The sequence below is a fragment of the Pteropus medius genome, unplaced genomic scaffold, assembly GCF_902729225.1.
Source record: "Pteropus medius unplaced genomic scaffold, Ma_sr-lr_union100, whole genome shotgun sequence".
NCBI classification, from domain to species: domain Eukaryota; kingdom Metazoa; phylum Chordata; class Mammalia; order Chiroptera; family Pteropodidae; genus Pteropus; species Pteropus medius.
Genome location: NW_024340692.1, coordinates 14,344,329 through 14,366,178, shown reverse-complemented (window position 1 = coordinate 14,366,178; position 21,850 = coordinate 14,344,329). Strand labels below are relative to the sequence as shown.

Below are 21,850 nucleotides of genomic sequence, written 5' to 3'. Positions count from 1 at the left end.
CATTCTATAGAAAAATGCTGACAACTGGGGGTTCCAGCTGATGAACAGAGCTGTTGGCTAGTCAAATTTCAGTTTAAAGATTTAAAAAAATGCCCTGTTTTCTATAGGGTAGCAAATATTTATTGTCTAAATATTAGTTCTGATGAAACATAATATTCATAAGCAGATATTTTATAAGCGGAAGTCTTAGAACTATAAGTCAAAAAGCAGAGCGTCATACTTTTCAGAGTCATACATTTTGGGATTCTTTTTAATAAAAACTCTTGTTTATTTTGCATCAGGAAGAACACCAGGGAATAAAATTATTTTGAAAAATGGCTAGATGGAATAGAATTTATATTCCCCCCATAAATGGGCAGTAAGTAATTACATCTGAATAAACTTTTATATCTAGTTGTTTAAGTATTTAAACTTTTCTTAAGATAATTATTCAGGGAAATTTTTCAATTGAGATTATCCTTACTTTTTATAACTTCTTTTCTTTTCTGGTACACGGCTTTTAGCCAGTCCTTTGATTCTTAGAATGCTCCTCCCTAAAAAGATGAATTATGGAGACAGAAAAGAAATTCAAATAAGTCAATGGGGCTGCTTGGCAGTAGTGAACATAAAACATGTGGTTAGGAAGAGGTTGAAATAAACTAAAATCAAGGCAACTGTTTGTTTTTTTTTTTCAATAGTACTTGCTATTTCTATCTTCCATTTCCATAGAAGGCAAACTAAGATGGTATAATAAAAATAGCTAATGTTCATCAAACTAAGCATATGATGTGCCAGAGCCAGTTTTCAGTGCTTTGCATGTATTAATTTATTTAATCTTCACAACAACACTGTGAGGAAGATACCCTGTAAGCATCCATTATTAAATTGTCATAAATTTTGTAAGCCTGTTTGTAGCTTGAAATCAGCCATTGTCGGAATGTTTATACCATGGAAATCGACATATGCTACAAATCAGGGCTTTGGCGAGGAGACCTGTTAACCATTTTCTAGAATATCACTGCTATTGTTCTTTATTCACAGATTGGGCAAATCGAGACACCAAATAGTTAGGTAAATTTTCCACGATCATGCAAGTAGTAGTCAGTAGTTAAAATTGTATGATAGGCAGCACCACTTGAGAGCTCAAGCTTTTAATCATCATGCTGTTTATGATACGACTGAAATATGCCTAGGATACGACTTACAAAGCCTAGGATTCTAATTTGGACTGTTCTACTACCCACTGTTTAAGCTATCTGAATTTAAAGACATTTTATAATAGAGGTGTTACAATCTAAGAATGTTTCACATTTATCTCTGCTATATCATAAATGAAATAGATTAGGTAAAAATGCAAAATAATCCTTGATTATCTCCTTCCTTCTTTCCTTCCTTCCTTCCTTCCTTCCTTCCTCCTTCCTTCCCTCCTTCTAAACTTTAGTTATGTCTTTGCTTTTGGAATAGAATGTATGCAAATCTCTTAGGACTTTTGGCAGCATTTAAGGAGGACTATAGTGAATTATCTCTCTAATGCTCTCATACTGCTCTCCTCATTATTGTAGAAGCAGAACAGCTGTGCTGACAGTGGGCATCATAACCATCATTAATAAATATTTATTGAGCATGCCATTTGTGCTGAACAATGAGGACACACAGAGGTAGAAGATATGGCCCTAGAGCTTGTCCAACAAGTGGTTCAGGTAACAAGTAGAAATTGTTCAAAAGAGAAAAATAGAGCTTGGGAAGCCTTTCAGGGAAAGGAAATAATAGCTCCTGGGCTGAAGGGTCAACAGGAAAGTGTGCATTACAGGTAGGCAAAATAGCTTGAAGGAAGGCATTTGAGGCTATTATCATTTTTGTCTGTGGAATAATAAGCAGTACGATTAGGCCTAAGGAAAGGTTCTATCATAGGGGCCGAGGCTAGAAAGGATAGACTCTTGCCTGAGGAGGGTGTTTGACTTTTGACTAAAGAGGCTGGGCTTCCTTTTTGAACAATAAGGAATTGCCCAAAGTTCTTAAGCACATGAAAGATATGTAAAGCTGTGCTGTGAATAAGATTAAAGTTAGCCAGGTGTGTAGAATAACTGGAGGAGAGAGTTACTTGAAACAGAAATAACAGTAAAACAATAATCTATTATGACATGGAAAATCATTATGGAATAATTAGAATTGTAAGCAAGATACAATTAGAATTGGAAACTGTGATTACAATGGCACAAAAACATATGCAATGGCAAAGACTAGAAAGAACTCCAACTAAATTATCAGTTATTGGGTTTGGCTGGTGGAATTATGGGTGATTTTTTTCTTTTCTTTTCTTTTTTTTTTTTAGGTGAGGCAACCATTGGTTGACCTCACAGATAGCAAAGACCTTGTCAGCTTATAATCCTTCATTCTTTAAAATTTTTTTACGCCTACAGCACCTGGTCTTCCTAGGTGGTCTCCCATCCAAGTACTAACCAGACCTGACTCTCCTTAGCTTCCAAGATCAGACAGGATCAGGCTTGTTCAGGGTAGCATGGTCATAGACATTTATTTCTTTTTTTATCCATACCCTCTTTGGCAGCCATCAGCTTGTTCTCTACTTCTATGAGACAGTTTCTGTTTGTTTATTCATTTGTTTCATTTTTTTAGATTTCGCATATAAGTGAAATCATATGGCATTTGTCATTTTCCACATGACTTATTTCAGTTAGCATAATATCCTCCAAGTCCATCCATGTTGTCACAGAAGGCAAAATTTTATTCTTTTTTATTGCTGAATAATATTTCATTGTACACATGATTTTTTCTTTAATCAGAGTTTTAGTATTATGGTCATAGTTTGTCATTCCCCCTTCCAAAATGCATGTAAATAATGACAAATTATTGACAGAAACGAGATTCTTGAAGGGGACACCAATTTTAAATAAAATAGCAAATTATACTTTGGTCATAATAAGATAAAAAGAAAACCATTCAAATGTGGATGGCTTTGTGCAGCTGCAGTTATGGGATTAAAATTTTGGAGCGTATTGAATATTTGACACTCTGTTTTGTGAGCCATGAGAGTGACTGAAAATCCTGATAAGGAATTCAAAGCAAGAAAGACTGAGCAAAAAGACCTGAGCCTTGGGGGCTGGGGTGGGGCGGGCGGGGGAGTGGTTGCTTAAGAAGGTGCAGAAGAGGAAGAAGAAGTGAAGTCTATGGAAGGGATGGAACATAATTTACCTGAAAAGAAGGAGCAGTGTTAAAACCTATTAGGACAAAGAAACCAATGTAAGTTAGTAGTTTATAAGGTAGCTGACTTCTGAGAGTTAGAAAAAAAATGAGGACTGAGAAAAGTCACTGTTTCTAACTTCTTGGACTGAGGGGGGTGAAAAAAATAATAGTAGCTTTATTTATTGAGTGTTTCCTCTGTATTAGCACCATAATATATACATTACATCTATTGTCTTTTACAGTTCTCATAACAATGTCTTGCTTTGGGTGCCATTATGATACTACCCTCATTTTAAAGATGAAGAAACCAAGACAGAGCATTTAAGATGGAAGAAAACTTAGAAATTATTTGGCACAGTGAGGTTAAAAGGGCTCATGAGTCAAAGTCATATACTTGTGCAGGACAGAACCCATCTAAAGAAGAGCTCACATCAGAGGGGGGTTATGTACCCAAACTGTCCCTTGCTGATGGCCAATGTACCTCCTCGTGTGGCTTAGCCCCGTGGTAGTGGTTCCTCATATTTACTTTCTACATTTTCTCAATACTATATAAATTGTCTAAACGTACAAATTTTGATGCTATTGTCACTCAATGTTATTTGGCTGCTCCAAGTAGCTTTCATATTTCATTATTAGCAGCAGTTTGTATGGCAATGCTGTTTAAGCCTGGTAATGGATCCAGGACTAAAGTGGAGATTATCACCTGGATCTGAGATGGGATCTTACTCAGGAGAAAGGAAAAGTTGTGATAATTCAGTAGAACACTGATTGAAAGTGTGATTAATGTTATATATTGACAATTCAATCCTACAAAAGAAGTTATTTCGGTTATAAGTGGCCTAACAGATCTCTGCTTTCAACGTTTATGTTAATAGAATTTTAGATAGAGACAGTTTTGCCCAGTTTTTAAAAATACTCTGAATACACTAATTAGAATAGGCCATATACTATACCCTAGATGGTGATTATCAACCAACAATCCATCATGCGTCTACTAAAACCTCGGGCCCTGGAAGCATCGCTAGCAAATATCACAGTCTAAACTCTCACTAAGATGGGAAATTTTATAGATTTTGCTGTTAGTATAATATATGACCTAATACTTCCACAAAAATGTAACCATGTACTAAAATTTTTGTTATTAATTTGAATTAGAAAAGTGTGTCTATTTTACTAGATTTATAAAAATCTATAACTGTTATATATACAATTTTAGATATATTTATGTATTATTAATATATTATTATATCTATTATAAAAAAGATGGTCCAATTATTGAACCCAGTAGAAATTTTTATTTTGCTAAGATTAGTATAACATAATACATAAACTTCTGATCACGAGACCCACGTTTTAGTAACCTGACCTAAAATCAGAATATTTAGGTGAAGTCAAAAAGTTCCTAAATTATGTTATCTCCTATTAGTCCAAAGAGTGTTTTTCAACTCACTGTGAATTATGAGTCATAGTGGGATGTGTACAACATAAAAAGAAATAGAATAGAAAATATTAACTTCAGAAGGTATTGCTCTTAGTAAGTTTAAGTACCATTTTAGGAAACTTTTGGTTACTTTTGTTTGTTGGCCCTAAGATGCATTCCTCCCTCTTCTGCTCAGCTCTATAAAGCAAGTGAGGGTCGACTCTTACAGGCTGTACTTCCCAGGCCCCTGTGTCAGCTACAATCAGCCTACGAGAGGCACTGGCAAGAGGCAGGACAACTAAAGGACAGGAGAGGAGAAGACAGGGTATTTCCCTCTCCTCTTTCTGCCTCTAGCTGTGTCTCTAGCAACAGCTGTATCTCAACCTTGGCTCTGACTCAGAACCATCAAGGTTTCAGATTTCACCAGGAGCCCCTGGCCTCTAGGCTCTGTTAATTCTCTCTCACCCCAGCTTAGGGGTAACAGTGACTTCTAACTATTGGTATTCTCAGTTCCTTATTTGACTTCTCAGCTCTTCCATCACCTATGTAACTAATTCCCTAAATTAAATTCTTTCTGTTTTCCTGGTTGGGCCTTGACTGATGCAATTCACTATGTACATAAAGTACATGTAAATTGGGTCATGATATATGATACATTTCTTACTGAGAGTAGTTGTTAAAAAAGTTTGAAAGCCATGGTCTATGAAAATAAATTTGATAGCATGCAATGAATGGTGCTGGGACCATTTCTTCAGTTGGGCATTGATGGCTGTTACTGAACTAAAGAATGTGAACTTGGAGACTTATTTTTCTCTTTTAAGGGAAACAGGGTGGCAGAGTAGAAGGTGTACTGATTGAGAGTGAGGAGACCAAGATTCTAACCTTCGTGGGTGGCCATGGGCAGTCCATTCAACTGTGTGTTCCAGCATATTATGCTTATTTAAGTGATGAAACCAGAGTTTCTGAGGTTGGTATGTATTTTTTAAACCAGTGACTATTATAAAAAGTTATAGTTTTACTCTTCCAAGTAAGACATTGATATATAATCTGTGACAGCTCAAAGACCAGTCATATTAGCATTTGAAAGCTGTTTGAAAGAATAGTCACTTATCTAGATCATTAAATTTTGTTTTCATTATTTAATTATGTTCCTCGATTGATAAGTAGTCATTTATTATGTTAGCATTAGAAATAATAGCTCACCGTTCTGCTCTTAGGTTCTTATGAAACTAATAAACATTGATATAGGACATAGGACCTGCAGAATATCAGGTAATGGTAGTTACCATCATTAATGTCAGTAAATAGATCCCACCGTAAAATTGTCATATAAAGACAAATGCCCCTGATATGTGGGTATATTTTAAAGCAGTTCAATTAATTATAGATAAAGTGTGAGGTGTCAACCACTTTAAGATTCAGACGTACCCCCCAAACCCTAAGTCCTAAGTATTAAACAAACACGCAAACAAAAAATGTTGTATATTATGATCTTCTTTTACCTTATCAACAAATCCTTTATTTTCCCCCACATTCAAGGAAAGTCTACTACCAAAAGTTCCCAAATAGTCTTCATAGTAAAATGCCAACAGATAACAGAATGGCTCTGCTAAGATAAGCAATTGAATATGCACAATTCCAGACTTTTCCTTTATGCCCAACAATCACTGAAGTCAGTGACTGTTCAGCTGAGTTTATCTTAAAGGGAGATAAAAGCTTCCTGCCCAGGATAACCTTGCCCCATGTAGAATCCAGATGCTGCAACCTTTTCTCCAAACTTATTATTCTTGTTTTATATATTTATCACTTTTCTGGCTGGTAACCATTGAAAACTAAAATAAAGCCATACTGATGTGGAATGTACTTCATACCTCCCTGCGGAGAACATGACTTCCCTCTCTCTCCAAAAGCACGTTGTTTATATCAATTTTTTTAGAGAGTCACCTAATGTGATTTTAGTAGTTATTTCTGTTTTTATAAGTCCCTGCTTATTTTCTACTCTTCTCTTGAATTACATAGAACTTCGGCAAAGAAAAATGACTGAAATAAGACAACAGCAGATTGTGCTTTTGTATACTGTACTTGAAGTAAGAATTGGGTAGGTGACATAATGCAAGTCAAGCTGGAAAAGGGTGGCATACAAATGAAAGGCAGTGAATAGTAACTGAAAAGATAAGTCCGGTTACAGCTGAAGGTGGTCTAAAAGTAAAATGCTACAATAAAATCTAATAAAACAGCGTGAGAGACGGATACAGCCTATTCTGCTATTGTGGCATTTGGTTGAGGGGCTTGGAGATGAGCTAGTGTCACATTGGTACAGAAGCATGTTATCATTCAGGGAAACACAGTACAAATCAAAGGGCAGTAGGTACAATGGCCTGCCAAACAAAAGTTAAAATATTTGAACAATTTATGACAATAAATTTTCAGACACTGAATTCATGTTCTGATTCCTAATGTACACCTGCCCAAAGATGTGTCAAAGCCTCAAAGACATGTTGATGACAACATTTATAAAATCCTTTTTTTGTCTAGTCAACGTACATACAATGGAGTATTATTGAGAAAATCTTTCAGAAGGAAATTATACTCAGAAAGCCTATCTTTAGAGACAAATGAAGCTTTCCTTTGGGCAGTTAGAAAGCATTTAAATTATCTAAAGATGTATTGAGTTGTATAAGGTTTAAGGGTAGACATGTTTGGACATATAAAATGTGCACATTGTTTTTTATAGTAATAAAAAATTTTATTTAAAAAATTTAAAATTATAGCTGACATATAAAATTATATTAATTTCAGGTGTACAACATAACAATTAGACATTTAAATAACTTACAAAGTGATCACCCCAATAAGTCCACATCCTTGCCAACACTTGTTGTTTGTTGATTTATTGATGATAGCCATTCTGACAGTTGTGAGATGATAGCTCATTGTGGTTTTAATTTGAATTTCCCCGATGATTAGTGATATTGAGCATCTTTTCATATATCTATTGGCCATCTGTATGTTCTCTTTGGAGAAATGTCTATTTGGGTCACACTTGTTTTATAAAAGTTACAGAAAAGATTAATTTCTTATCAGGAAAGGATCCTGCATTATTAATGCTGCTAATAACTCAATATCGGTAATTCTTACCCCATTTGAGGAAGATTTCATTGAGAATCTGATGAAATGTATGGACTCCTTTTGCAGAAAGTGTACATTAACATGATTATGGAATTTCAAACACAGTTTCAAGGGATTCTAAAATGCTCCAAAGATCATTTATATTCTACCTGCCCCCTGCCCCATAATGGGTGAAGAACCCTGTATTGATGACAAATTATTGGGCAGTTTTTACATGAGAAACAGATCACTCTGAGTCTGGAGGTATACCAAGCTGAGTTAAAAATTCTGACTTCATCATTTAGTCATCTCTAAGTTGGTTGATCACATTCCCCTTGCAATTAAAAAGAAAAATATGTAGAGAATGATTTATATATATTTATTCATAATACATGTACTCAGTATTAATATAGCAAGTGCATTATAAAACATACACAAAATAGAAGTTATAAAATGAGATGAAGATGATGGAAAAAATTTAAATATCTTGCTAATCATAATGATATCATACTATCAATAGCTAGTATCTCAAGGCAAAATATATGTTTAGGTCAGAATTCATCATTAACATAAAGCCAAATTTCAAATAGTCTTGGATAACTGTGAATGCTTTTGACCTATATCTTGTTAGATCTAATTAGACTGTCATTGTTTTCACCTTTCAATATGGTTGACAAAGAACTCCGATTCACCTGTACTTTGCATTATCAGATTTATCTCTACCTTTGATTTCTTTGAAGGAATCTTTTTAAAGCCACTTGTTTTCCAAATAAGAGGGTTGATTGATTAAAATCAGATGATATAATCTGTGGAAGTATTAAACTTTAGGCAATGCCAATGCCCTGAAAGTGAATGAACCAGAGGGGACACCACTGTCACTCCCCTGCCTGTAGCCCTGCTCTTCCATAAGTATTCTTCAGATAAAATTCTTGGTACATGGCCAGTTTATTTAGGACCATGTAAAGATGGTAGAGTAAATGAATATAGTAAACATTTATAAATCTCTTTCTCTTTTTTTTTTTGGTCATTACATCATTACATTTTTTTATCATTGAAAGAAAAAGAATTTCTAACATTCTTCCCACAGCAAGATGAATTATCTCGCCCGCTCTACATTGGAGATTCCTTCTTTAGGAAAATTGCTTACTGCCTTTCAGCTTTCTCATATGTAAAATGGGGATAATATCACATATCTCATAGTGTTAAGTGAATTACATGGCATATATAAAGGTCTCTCCACAAATTCTGGTAGATGATTAAAAAATAAATAAAAGAGAGCTGCTATTATAATTACTATTACTCTATTACACAATTGCCATGTAAACATTCCTGTTATTCTGAGACTAATTTAAAATCTAAACAAAACCTCCTCTAGAAGTTCTTTATTTGACTGAAAGAGCTGTTGCTTCTCCTCACCTCCCACCTTCTCCATGCCACGCCAAAACAAAACAAATCAAACCAAACCAAAACAAAACAAAACACCAAAAACATACCAGCATTTTCAGCTTGGAAAATAACATAAAGCTTCAGAACACTTAGTAATCTTGTTCATTAACATGATAATTAGTAATAAGAAGACCTGCCGAATTCTCTGTCAGAGTTTTAATATAGATCTCTCATCTTTTCATTCAATATAATTTTTTTAAACAGTATACAGTAGTCTCCCTTTACCTATGAGAATATGTCCCAAAACCCCCCAGTCGATGCCTGAAACCACAGATAACACTGAACCCTACATATATATTTTTCTATACATACATACCTTTTCACTTAAAGGAAGCACTATATGGCTTCTCTTTGGCTTATCCAAATAGCCAGAATCACTATTGTACTTTGGGGCCATTATTAAGCAAAATAAGGGTGTCTTGAACATAAGCACTGCAATACTGCAACAGTCCACCTGATAATTTAGAAAGCTACTAAGTGACTAACAGATAGGAAATGTATATAAGGTGGAAACGCCAAACAAAGAGAAGGTTCATATCCTGAGTGGTACAGAGCGGGACTGCAAGAGGTTTCACTGCACTACTTAGAATGGCGTGCAATTTTAAACTTATGTATTGTTTAATTCTGGAATTTCTTATTTAATATGTTTGGACCAAGGTTAACTGTGGGCGACTAAAACTACAAAAGGAAAAACACGCGATGTGGGGGGGTGGGGGGGGGGGCGGGGGGGGGACTACCATACAATGTGCTAGACATCCAGTTGATTGCTGAAAGTTTCAAAGATGAATTGAACATGCTCTATGCCCTCTAGGCATCAACTATCTAGTGGAGGATACCAAATAATCCCATCAAAGTGATAATGGCTATAATGCTGTAATGGCCATGTACCCCGGTTGCTAAGGGAGCAGAGTAGGATAAGTGGTTTCCTTGGCCTGAAGAGGGCAATGAGGGCCCCTGGAAGGATGCTGGGCCATAGCTGAGTTTTGAAGGATGTGTACTGGGGACCTGCATTTCCATCAGAGGAAAGTATGTCCAATATGGCCCCTTAGGAACCAGCAGGTAGACCAGGTTTCCAGAGCTCAGGCATTTGGGGGAAAATCAAGAAGGCTGACAGAGATCTGTCTATGCACTGCCTTGGATAACACACTAAGAAAGCTGAAATTTATCATATAATGGATTGGGAAAAGACAAAGGCTTTTAATCTAGAGAGTAATATGATCACCAAAAGAATTAGGGTGGTATTTTGGAGGAGTAATTGTGGAAAAACAAAATACTGAGATTGTTGAATGGAAAAAAGAAAAGAGAGGAGTGTTTATTTCTGAAATAAATTTACTTGCTAATTCTAAACTCTTCACTAAATTAAATGTTGGCTGATTCACTTTGTCAAAGTTTAGTTTCCATGACTGCAGATAGGTACTCATTCCCTAAATGTCTTACCTGCGCCTGTTTGAAGCTAGGCAACATTTTCGTCAGCATTAACAGTTTGCCTGGTAGAACTAGAAGCTTCCTAACTTTATGCATGGAAATTTTCTTTACAAGGGTGTTGTAACCAGATATCAATTTTTAAACCCAATATCTACTCTCTGTAGAATGTCAACCATAGTAGACTTACCTAAGAAGTGAATGTGGCCATACAGACATGAAAAACAAACAAACAAATAAACAAAACTTCTGTCCCTTGATTGCAAACTAGAAAGAGAAAAGCAAGTTCGCAGAATACATTATGACTTATCAAAGTCCTAAAGGAAAAGCTTCATGTGAATATAGCATATGAATATATCCTCCTAGAGTCCTATTAGCCTCCAACCATATTTGCTTTTGTGTGATTTTCTGCAAAACAAAAGAACTCCATCATTTTTTCTCCTTAACATCAGTTGTTAAATTTTGCTTTACCTCAGAGATGAAGCTCATGCTATATGTTGTACAATCTTCTTTTCTTAACGAGTCGATGGTGTTGCCTTTTCATTTCTCCTGAGTGTAGGTCTTGTTTTATAAAATTACTTGATGCAGTGCAAGCTACAAACAAGACAAGTCTTTAGAGGAAAGACCTGAAGGGAAAAGGTGGTGCTTTCTTAGACCGATGTGAAGGGAAAAGGAGATGGAATATCTATATTTAATCTCTGCTCCCAATGATAGATTTTATTTTTCAATTCCCATAGTTGTGCATATAATACTTAGATACTCATCCCTCCAGGTAGTGCATCAAAATTTTATATAAGCTGAAAAATATATGTATGTAACAAAGGGAGTGTTTTTTTACTTTCCTTCTGACAAAATTCTGGAAGAAATGACCAATCTCTTCCTCTAGTTTCTTACTAAAATGATTGTTCTCTTTTTGAAATTTGGCATGGCAGTTGGAGGTAGAATCTTAAAGGGATTAGGGCACTAATTCACAAGGAAATAATGGTAAAGTCATCAATTTCTGAAAACTTGGCATGTGAGGTTGGCATGTGAGGGAAACAAATTAGCCACCCCCAAATTAAAACATATTACCTAATGTAATGAGTCTTGCCATTAGGTTAAAGCCCTTTTATAGACAACTAGGTTATCTGGTTATATTATTAGTTGCAATTTAATAGGCAGAAATTATACTTTTACTACATTATTAATTTTGTTTAAGATTTCTGGTTCTGTATTTCCCCGTTAAGTTATACTGGCATATCCTCAGGCAGAAAACGAAGTTCCTACAAAATATTCTTCAAAGCATACTATATCCTATTTATCTTAGATGTGTTATATTTTGTTGTCATGAGGTTCACTTTGGCATAGACAGAAAATTATGAAGCTAAAGTTGACAAGCAAATACAAGGCTTTAGAAAAACAACAAGGTGGGTGATCACTGACACGCCTAGCTACCTGAAAATGGTGCCCTTCCCCCTTGCAGATTCTGTTTCTGCCAGCAGTGGACCAGCAAGGTAAATGATTCTTGCCACTTAATGACCACATGCAACAATTGTTTTTTCATTGCTTCATGTCTTCAAGGTATCCAGTACATACTTTTAAGCATCCTAAAACTGCATTTCAGACTGGATTGCTCAAATAGTCTATTTGGCAACAGTAAAATGGTCTTAAAATAGGATTTTACTCTAGGGGGAAAAATCCTCAACGAAGTAGTCACAGTGCACTTTGAATGACTAATTTAAGCCATTACATTACAAAATAAGGGATAAATCACACTTTTCAGAACACTACTGTATAGGAAGTTTTAATTTTAAAAAGCGAGCGCCTACATTAATCTGAGTCTAAAATAATAGGCTGCTGATTTAAAATCTAACATTCTTTCACACTTCATAAAACTAAAAATAAAATTGTCTTAGCAAACATTGACCTATTCCTCCTGCAAAAGAACTGTATTTCAAGGAAAATTGGAGCAAGAGGTCTCAAAACCACAAAGTGCCAGTAGATTACTGTTTGTAGCTTTAATTGGTCTTAAATGTGGGGTGGAAGAGTCTATAGTCTGTAGAGAATAAGAGATTTATTCCCTTTCTTAAATCAAAAGCAGATTCCATGCTTCAACTGTCCCCTAACCCGCCCTCCCTGCCCCTACAGGGTTGTTTTTCCAATTTTTTGTTTATATTTTACGCGAAGATGACAGGTGAGGGAAGGTCAAAGTGCTGTGTCTGGTCCACAAAGTAAACAGAGAGGTTAGGGCGGGTTTGTTTATTTATAAGGAGTTAAGCCTCTCAGTTGTTTTTCCCTCTTTGGCATTTGGAAGCTTGCTGTCTTTTAGAAAGGAGGCAGATTTAGCAGGAATGTTCTTTGTGCCCGCCTCCCTTTTTACGGAGGGGAAAGAGAGCCGATTTGTAATTATGCCTTGGGTGGGGGGCGCAGGGAGCGAGAAAAAGTTTCAGCCGGCAAGGCAATGCCTCTCCCCGCCACTCCCCACCCCGCGGTCATCACTGTGCCACTAACAGCTTTGGTGCCACTCGGAGCCCTTCCCCTGTCCCCTCCTCTTCCTTCTGCAGGCTTGCTCTGGCTGGCGAAGGCACAGTTAAATTCCAGCACCTTCTTCACATACCCCCAAACTACTACACGCTATTACTACGCTGCCCTCCCTTTCGCTTTGCCTCCCCTGTTACCCCAGCCTCTCTGGAGCCCGGCAGCGCCCCTGGAAGAGGTTTGCCGGAAGAGGGATAACAGGCGCCGAACTCCATCAAGGCTTGGGGCTTTCTGCGTCCTGCGCAGTTTCTCTGCTCCAGGCACAAACACGGCCCGAGAGCCGGCGCCTTGCAGACACACACGGATCCACGCATACAGTAGAGCTGTCTCGGTCCACATTCTTGCACACCGCCCCCTTCTTCCCCACGAGCTCCCGGAGTCGCTGAGCCCGGCGAGTGACAGGCAATTCCTGCCAACCCGCGACGGGGAGGGCAGGGAGGAGCGGCGCGCGGGGCCAACTGCGGCGCGTCTTCCGGCGCCCGTGGAGGCGGCGAGGGTGGGATGCGGGGCGGAGCCCGAGTTTAGGAAGAGGAGGGGATGGCTGTCATCAATGAAGTCATATTCATAATCTAGTCCTCTCTCCCTCCGTTTCTGTACTCTGGGTGACTCAGAGAGGGAAGAGATTCAGCCAGCACACTCCTCGCGAGCAAGGTAAATATAACTTACAACTCCTTTCTCCTCTTTCTCCTCCCTCCGGCCTCCCGGCTGCAGCCGCCGCACAAACCCCTCCGGCACCGCGCCGCCTTCTCTGAGGATTATTCATTATTATCCTAATTATTATTTATTGTGCATGCACAGAGACCAAAACAAACAGGCGGGCCAACCGCCACAACAACAAAAAAGCCCGCCTCCTCCTCGCGGGCCTCAGGTGGAATGCTCTAACGACAGCACCGGGCGGCGGTGGAAGAAACGGGAAAGTTTCAACTGAACCTTGCTGTTCTAATAATAACAGTAGTAATTACTACTTCAAGGCGGCAAGGGTTGGGGGGAATTCCCAACAAACCATAGCCTTGACCCTGGGTAGGCAGTCAGCGATGCGCTGCCAACTCAAGGTTGCAACACACACACTCGGCAAGGTTGCAATACAGCCCCCCCCCCCTTAAAAGCCATAGGGGGGAGGGGGGAGGTGAAGGGGGAGGCAGGAGGATAGGGGAGGAGGATGGAAACGCGACAGTTCATCCCGAGGAGTCCTCCTCGGAAGAGTTGGAAGTGGAGCGGGAGAGGAAGGCAAGGAGCCCGGGCTGGCAGCAGGGCGCCAACGAACGCGGCTGTAACCCGCTTCCCGGGGACTTGTTTAAAGGGCTCCGGCTGTGGAGACCGGAGCGGATCGCAGCGGGAGAAGCCTGAGCTGGTGGGCGGAGGAGGCGACTGCCACTGCAGCGGGGCCGGTGCGTGCGGCATCGGAGGTGTCACCTCCACTTTGCGCGTTCTCTCGGGCGAGAATGGGAATGGTGACCAGTAGGCAGGCCTTTAGAGAAAGGGGCTGCCCTGGGGCTGAGCCCGAGGCTCTGAGGGCGTCCTGGCGGCCGCGCGGGCTTGGGTGTTGAAGTTCGGGGTGTTCGGCCCGGGCCTCTCTGATGGGAAGGAGGGAGTGAGGGACGATGCACAGAAGGAGGAGGTCGGAGGTGCCAGTCCGGCACAGTTACCCTGCAATCCTCCTCCCCGGATTTGTTTTGTTTTGCTTTGCGTCTTCCCCTAGCTTGAGCCGCGGGCGTAGGGCGCCCCAAATCGTCTGGGTGCTAGGGGCGCGGGAGAACCACGGTGGCTGCGGGCCGGGAGGCCATGATCCGGATAATCCTCTCTGTCACAAACAGGACCCGCGCGCACCCGGGCAGCGGCTGTGGCGTTCGCTGGATAAGGGGAAGGGCTTCAGGGGATGGCGGGGGTAGGGTGGGAATGGGGGGCGAGGGCCCGAGGCGGGGAGACCAGGTGGGAGCCTCCTCCCAACGATGACACGCACCCCTTCTTTCTCGTTCCCTGCTTTCGAGTTGCTTTATTCCCATCCCAACCTGGCTCACCCCTTCCTCTACTCTCCCCTCCATCCCGCTGTCTTCCCTCCTCCCGTTTGCGTTGCAAAACACGGCCATGCCATCCGCAAAGGTGTCGCGATGCACTTCCCTAAATAACCGGTCCGGCGCTCCAGCCCCTAGGCTCCCTCCGGCTGCGGGGCGCACACGGAGCCCAATGCCCCCGGGTGCCCCGTACCAGGCCTCGCACCCTGGGCGCAGTTGCACGGCGAACGGCCGGGGGCAGCAGTGCAGGATCCAGAAGACACCAGCGCTCTGGTCTGGGCACTCGGGCCGGTTTCCGGTACACGCGGGGAAATCGCCTCCTGCCAGTGTCTGCGCGCTCGCCCCTACCCCCGCCGCCTGGATTGCATTATTATTTTTATCCGGGTTGCAGTTTGCGGCGGATCCTGGTGAGCGCGGGCTAGCTGGACTGTTGGGGGAGGGGGAGGCTGAGGTGGAAGTGGGAGCGGATCAGCAGAGAAAGTTTGCAGGGCGTTGGCAGGGGTAGGGGTAGGGGGGCGGCGGCGCCTGCTCTCGTGCCCTGGGGCCAGTGAGTGTGCGCGTGTGTGAGCGTGAAGGGGTTGCGCGCGCCGGGGCCAGTGCGTCGGGAGGGCAGCTTGCCCGTGCCCTCCCCCGGAGCCCCTGGAAGACAAGGCTAGGTTTGGTGGCGGCAGCTGGTTGGGATGGCGTGTGCGTGTGTCTGTGAGTGTGAGTGTGCGCGCGCGAGCGGCAGAGAATCAGGAAGTCACAGCAACGAAGCGCACAGACATGTTTGATCGCCGTGACATGACGCGCGCGAGGGAGGAAGCGGCGGCGGGGGCCGGGCGGCGGGCTCCGGCGCGGGCCTAGGGCTCCGGCGGGGACACTCGTTTCGGGTGGCGGGCGGCACAGCTACTACAGGCTCGGCGAGCCCCGCTCCTCTTTTTGTTCCGCGTCCTCCAGGTAAGAAGCCTTTGCCGCCTCCGCCGGCTGTGCAGAGCTTTCCAGCACTTTCCCTGCTGGCTCCCTCAGGTCTCCCGGCTCGTTTTTCCTGCAAAGTCAGGCAGGAGGGGGGAAAACCGGCTCCTTGCCCTCCTATCGATAGCGTGGAAAACTTTCCAGCGGGAGGTATCGTGAGGGAGAAGGAGAAGGCCTTGTTGGCTGCTGTCGCTTGTCAGTTTTCTCCTGCGGGTCCGGAGAGTGGAGTCGCAGCGCCCTGGGGCTGTTGCATATTCAAACTTCGGGCCTAAACGTGCCTCTAACTCTTGCGGGATTTACTCCAGCAATAAATAAGTATTCAGAGTCATCCACTTGGTCTTGCTAAGCGTTTGGATTTTTTAAGAGAAGGAGACTGGCTCGGAAGTCGAGGGAACTGGGGGTGTTGTGCAGAATCATTCCTTCTTTAATGTCTGCACCGGCTGTTATGTAATTTTAGTAGCACATGGGTGCAAAGCCCATTCTGGGCTTCTCCCCTCCTTTGTTTATATAACTTTTGGGAGAGTTTTGCAAGGTTGTTGCTTTTTTCCCTCCTCCCTAACCTAATGGAGGTTGGTGCTTTCGAAAAAGCAAAGCGACCCGGTTTAGTATTTGATGGAGGGTCATCATTGTCATTATGTAGGCTGCATTCTTAAGTGTGTGTAGTGTTAGAACATAAGACATTAAGGATACACGTTTATCTACTGCATTGAGTGATTATTTTTAACGTCTGTGCTTATCAATAGCAGAGGTAAATTTTAAACTTCCATTTCAAAGGACTTATTTACATACACCTGGTTGTGCCATGCTTATAGGGACAGTATGCTTGTGTGAGCAGAAATATTATTGTTTGCATGTTGAGAAGTAAATTCCTGTCCAACTACTAAGACTCAGAAAATCTCGGAGAGTTGTACTAAAATAAAAGCCATGCCCAGTGTGTGTCTGTCTACTTACATATGTACATTCGGTTGTTTTCCGTAATGTTTTCCATCATTTATTTGGGGGATAACTACCGGAGGCTTGTTTGCCAACAGTAGACTTGGTAGACTTCCAGCCTACTGTTAGCACACTGGTGAAGTGTTAAGAGGTGTGGCTGGTTCGAATTCAAGTTGGTGCATTGTTATGCAAATTGAGCACACTTTTAGGAATCTAATTGCCCTTTTCTTCTCCTGGACTTTTTTTTTTTTTTTAAGCTCCCTGGCAACTCAAATGTTGGCTCCTGGAAAGGAGAGATTTGGAGATACCTATTAGCTACAAAAGATATTGAAGTGGACTGAGGGAAAAAAAAAACAAAAAACAACAAACTTGTAGTCTGAAGTCGGCTCTCTCCTTGAGGCATTAAAGAGAGATACTATATTGGTAAAGAACATTGTAAAATAAAATAGGAGTTTGGGGAATCAGAATCCTTGAAGAATTGGCAGAGGTGAGGGAGTGCTTCCTTCAATGCAGCCTTTCTCTTATGAGTTACATCCCAGCTTTGGGAGTAGCTGCACTGTGGTGTTTCACAGAAAATATTCACCGCAAGAGTGTGTTCAAAGCAGCCTTAGATCTTTCCTTTTGTTCGTTTTTAAAGCGGTTTTTGAGCATTTCTCGTCAAGTTTCTTGAAAGGTGCTTTGACCAACACCTGAGGCTTGGAATTGAGAAAAAAAAAGTGCCTATGTTTGAGTTATATTGTTAATGCTTGAATTCTGTTTAAAATATTTTTGACGGTATAACTAGAAGACTTTGACAAATAACACTTTTTTCCTTTAATTTTAAAATAAGTCAGTTTACAGACCAGTGTAAAAGCACATCCCCTTATTTTTTAGGAGATAATTGGAATACCCCTTATATTACTGTAATATTTTGACATTTCATTTTAAAGGTTTATTATGTATTGGAGCAAGACCATAAAAGAGAAAACTTTCATAAATTATAAAAGTGATGCTGTTCTCCAGTGTTTTCATGTTTTTTCCTCCCCCTTTAGAAGTCTTCCTTTGTAAACAGGGCTTTGTTTGTCAAACTTTCCTAGGTCAGCAGCTTTTTGATATTCCATAAGACATCTTGACATGCTGCCATGAGAACAAATGAATTATCACAAACATAATGCTAAGGAGTGTTTCCCAGCACTAGATTATTGAGGGTGTGTTAGTAGGACCTGATTAAACCACCACTTTTGGGTCTCAGGGTTTCTGGTCAAGATGGTTTTAAGGGAAGTAATGGACAGTTTGTTGCTTAACATGAGTGCCCTTAGAAAGCTCTCTGTTAATGAGTCACATTTCTCCGGTACTTCTGGTGAACAGATGAGAAAATTTCCTTAATGTAAAAAGCCACGTTTGGGAGCTACTTCTGATTTTTTTTTGGTCAGGTTTTTTTTTTTTTTTTTAATGTAAAAAAACTCTTCCTAATTGTTCCATTTCCTTAAATGTGTTCTGATTGTTTTTGTCCAATATAGGATGCTGACTTTTCTGTCATCTTTGGAAGAGTTTGTTTTATGGAAATTTAATCTCTAGCCAGTTAGTAAAGTCATGGATCATTCCATAAGTAGTTGGTAATAAAAAGTACAGATGGTGGTAAGTTATATGGTAGAGCATTTAGGAAGGTCTGGGGTGTTTATTTTTTCTACATAGAAAATTGTGACTCTATATTTACTAGGAAACATAGTCTAAAACTTAGTTTTGCCCGAGTCATTATGAAAGATAGCATATTTATTTGCCTAAGATATATCTTATCTATCACTAATTAAATGGAATGTAGCAGTCTGGGTTCGGAAAACTTTACCACTTTATTACTGTTTATTATGACTTCATTTTTTCTTATATTAATTAGCACTTTCCCTAAAGTATTCAGGATATGTTAGAGAGGGCCTTTAAGTAATAGCAGTTTTAAAGATATAGTCAAGGATACTTGCATAATTATACTTTAGCAAAACATATAGAGCTGACAAAATTTAGGAGCTAAATAGCTAGATCTTTTGAATGTTGGGTATAAAACAGTTATGAGTCAACTCATTAATTTGCTCATCTGGAATGATGTTTTAGATCTGGAATACAGGATTTTTGGCTGAATGTTGACATAAGTGGTACCCTTTCAGACTTCTGGATTCATATAATGTATTATATATATGGATATATAATGTATTAATAACATATTATTATGTAACTGAAGCCTACTATGAATTATGATGTTTTATTAGATATATAAGACTTTGAGAACATTCAGACAGTTTTTATCAGGCTATATGCCTCTATGATTTAAAATCTTTAAAAATATAGCAATCTTCTATTGTAGTTTTAGGTATATAAGCATCAACTTAAGCATCAGTCTTATATCAACTTATCATCTACCTCTATACAAACACTAGTGTTTTAGAAACTTCAGAAACTGACCTAATTTAAATATGGCCTTTTGTAAATCAAATGAAATCCACAGAAGTTGAAATAAATTTAAATTTTAAAAACCATTAAATATAATTATAATCTCCCCCCACTTGTCCCTTTTTAACTGAATTCAGAATCTGGGAGTTAAAGGTACTTAAACAGAGAAAATACCTCTAACCAAACAGGATTGGGATATTGTTGGTTGATAGGTTAATAGTAGTCCAAGGGAAATCCTATATCAGTTTGTATTTAGCTTGTGTTTTTCTTGTTTAGGATGATTGTACATTTCCTAACCTACTTGATACATATTTCTGGTTTTTACCATCCCACTGGGAGTTAAGTCATCAAACTTATAAGTCCAATATCCATGAGGAAAATCCTCTCCCATCTTCCCCCTGATGCTTTTCAACTGGGCATTTAATAGCTTTGAAAATATTTACAACTCTTTTATAGTTTGCTGTTGAGCTGTATTCCTACATGTTCTAAAATGCTATTAAGCGAAGTCTGTCATTCGGAAAAAAAAATAAATGGCCTACAGTTGAGAATTTGTGTGTTTTAAAGACTGTACCTGAATATGTAAACATATGAATAGCAGATGGTAAACTGTACAGGCTGCATGATACAAGGAGCGATCAGGGTGAGCTCTCTTGGGTCCATGGCATAGATAAGGCCTTAGAGATGAGGTAGGATTGCTGCTGCTGTTGGAGGGCATGGGTGCGGTGGTGGATTGTGATCTTCTGAGATCAGAAGAGAAGATCTGAGATCACAGGGTCTGAGCATGAAGAATCTGTTGGAAGACTAAACCAGTTTTGACCTGGTTGCCCAGGGCAAGAGGTTCCAGTGGGGTAGAATTTTCAAAAGATAAAGTTGGAAGTGGTAGAAAGACTTGACTTCCAGACTAAAGCATAAATATTTTATCCAGTGGGTATTGCAGGCTTGTCTCTCCAAAGTTTTGACCAAGAGAATTCATGAACAAAAATTATTTTAGATTAATCTGGCAGGTTGTGGATGCATTTCCAGGGTTGGAATTAAAGCCTTTAGAAGGATCCTTGGGATAAAGTACACTTTTTATATGATAGCTCATCAGAGATCTTCGTATGTAATATTTTATTTGAGTCATATCAAAATCGAGGTTGTAGACGGCCATTATTATGCTTATTTTGTAGATGAAGAACTTGAAGCTCAGAAGTAAAATAAACTACATGGTGATTTTTTTAAATGGCATGTTAACATCCTAAATGACCATTATCCATTTCTTCCTGAATATTTGTTGCTACTATGAAAGTCAGAGCAAGTGGGGCATATCAACACTCATCACGCAACCAGGGTTTGTTCAGCATATAATGTTCGAGTTTTAGTGCTAAGTCACAGTGTGCCATCTCAACCTGAAAAGTTTTTAAAGTATATATTTCAGACTCTTTTTATATGTTTAAAGTATAAATAAAATTCTATTAGCAGACAGAAGGAAGTTGCTAGCTTTAATTCTTACCAGCATCCCAAATGAGGTTGCTTTGAAAAGGGGGCTAACGGAACTTAGGAGAAACACGGACACTAAGTACGTTGCAGAGTGTCATGCTTTAATACTAGGTTTTGTTGGTTTGGTTTGTTTGGTTAGGTTTTGACCCATTGCCTAGCAGTCTGGGTTCAACTGAATTTTAGAAGCGATAGTTATCCATGGTGACCTTTATATCTGCCAAAGGAAGTGAGTCCTAGGTTACAGGGATGCTCTCTGCTGAGGTGCTTTTTTTGTTGAGGGGTTTTCTAGTACTTTGGGTTTTCTCATGAACATGATTTTTAAAGGAATTTTTCCTTTGTGGAAACATTGGCCGTCCTCACTGAGGAGGTCATCAAATTGTATCGCAGGTAAACTCTTGGAAGACGACAACTCATGGTATCTCCAGGGTGATAATGTTAAGAGCCAGGTTCCTGTGAGGCTGTGCCTGGGAATCGTGGGGCACTAATTAGCCACTGCAGAGTTTGTTGTTACCTTCTGTCTTGCACAGAGCTGCCTCTCAGCCTTTGCCAGGTCTAACTCTGGGCAAGGACGGTCCCAAGGCAGTTTATTTAAAGTGAAGGCAGCAGCTTACATCCTGATTTGTTCCTTGACTGAATGATGAAGAGTTCACAGAAGCCCAACAAACAGGGCCAACTTTTTATCCAACCCTTTTTTAAAACACATTCGACTTTGAATGGTAAACTGACATGAATAACCACAAGAAAAAAATGTTTTCCATGCTTTTCTGGAGTTTTGTTCCCGCAATGTATAATGTTAACTCTAAGCCCAGTGTGGTTTTTATCTGTGGCACAAATCATATTGTGCACTATTTAAAGATGGATGTCTTAGGCCAAGAAGTATGAGGGCTTTGGTAAAGTTTCATCACCTATCCAGACAACCTTGGCCTCTGAAAAGGAAACTTCTGGTAGATATATTTCC

The 21,850-nt window shown here is 40.0% G+C and overlaps 1 protein-coding gene and 1 pseudogene across 4 annotated transcripts in view; one reads left to right on the top strand and one right to left on the bottom strand.

Moving 5' to 3' along the window:
* Positions 1 to 2,390: 2,390 nt before the first annotated feature.
* Positions 2,391 to 2,509, bottom strand: LOC120596236 (uncharacterized; annotated as a pseudogene).
* An 11,065-nt stretch (positions 2,510 to 13,574) lies between these two features.
* Positions 13,575 to 21,850, top strand: part of LOC120621864 (probable global transcription activator SNF2L2) — a 28,137-nt gene continuing 19,861 nt past the window's right edge. The window contains exon 1 of one of the 4 annotated variants that reach the window (XM_039887651.1): positions 13,575 to 13,744. The gene's annotated coding sequence lies outside the window, so the exon portion shown is untranslated. Of the gene's footprint in view, positions 13,745 to 14,267; positions 14,482 to 15,376; positions 15,513 to 15,716; positions 16,045 to 21,850 lie in introns of those variants that run through there. The other 3 variants (XM_039887812.1, XM_039887887.1, XM_039887745.1) reach the window with 3 other exon arrangements.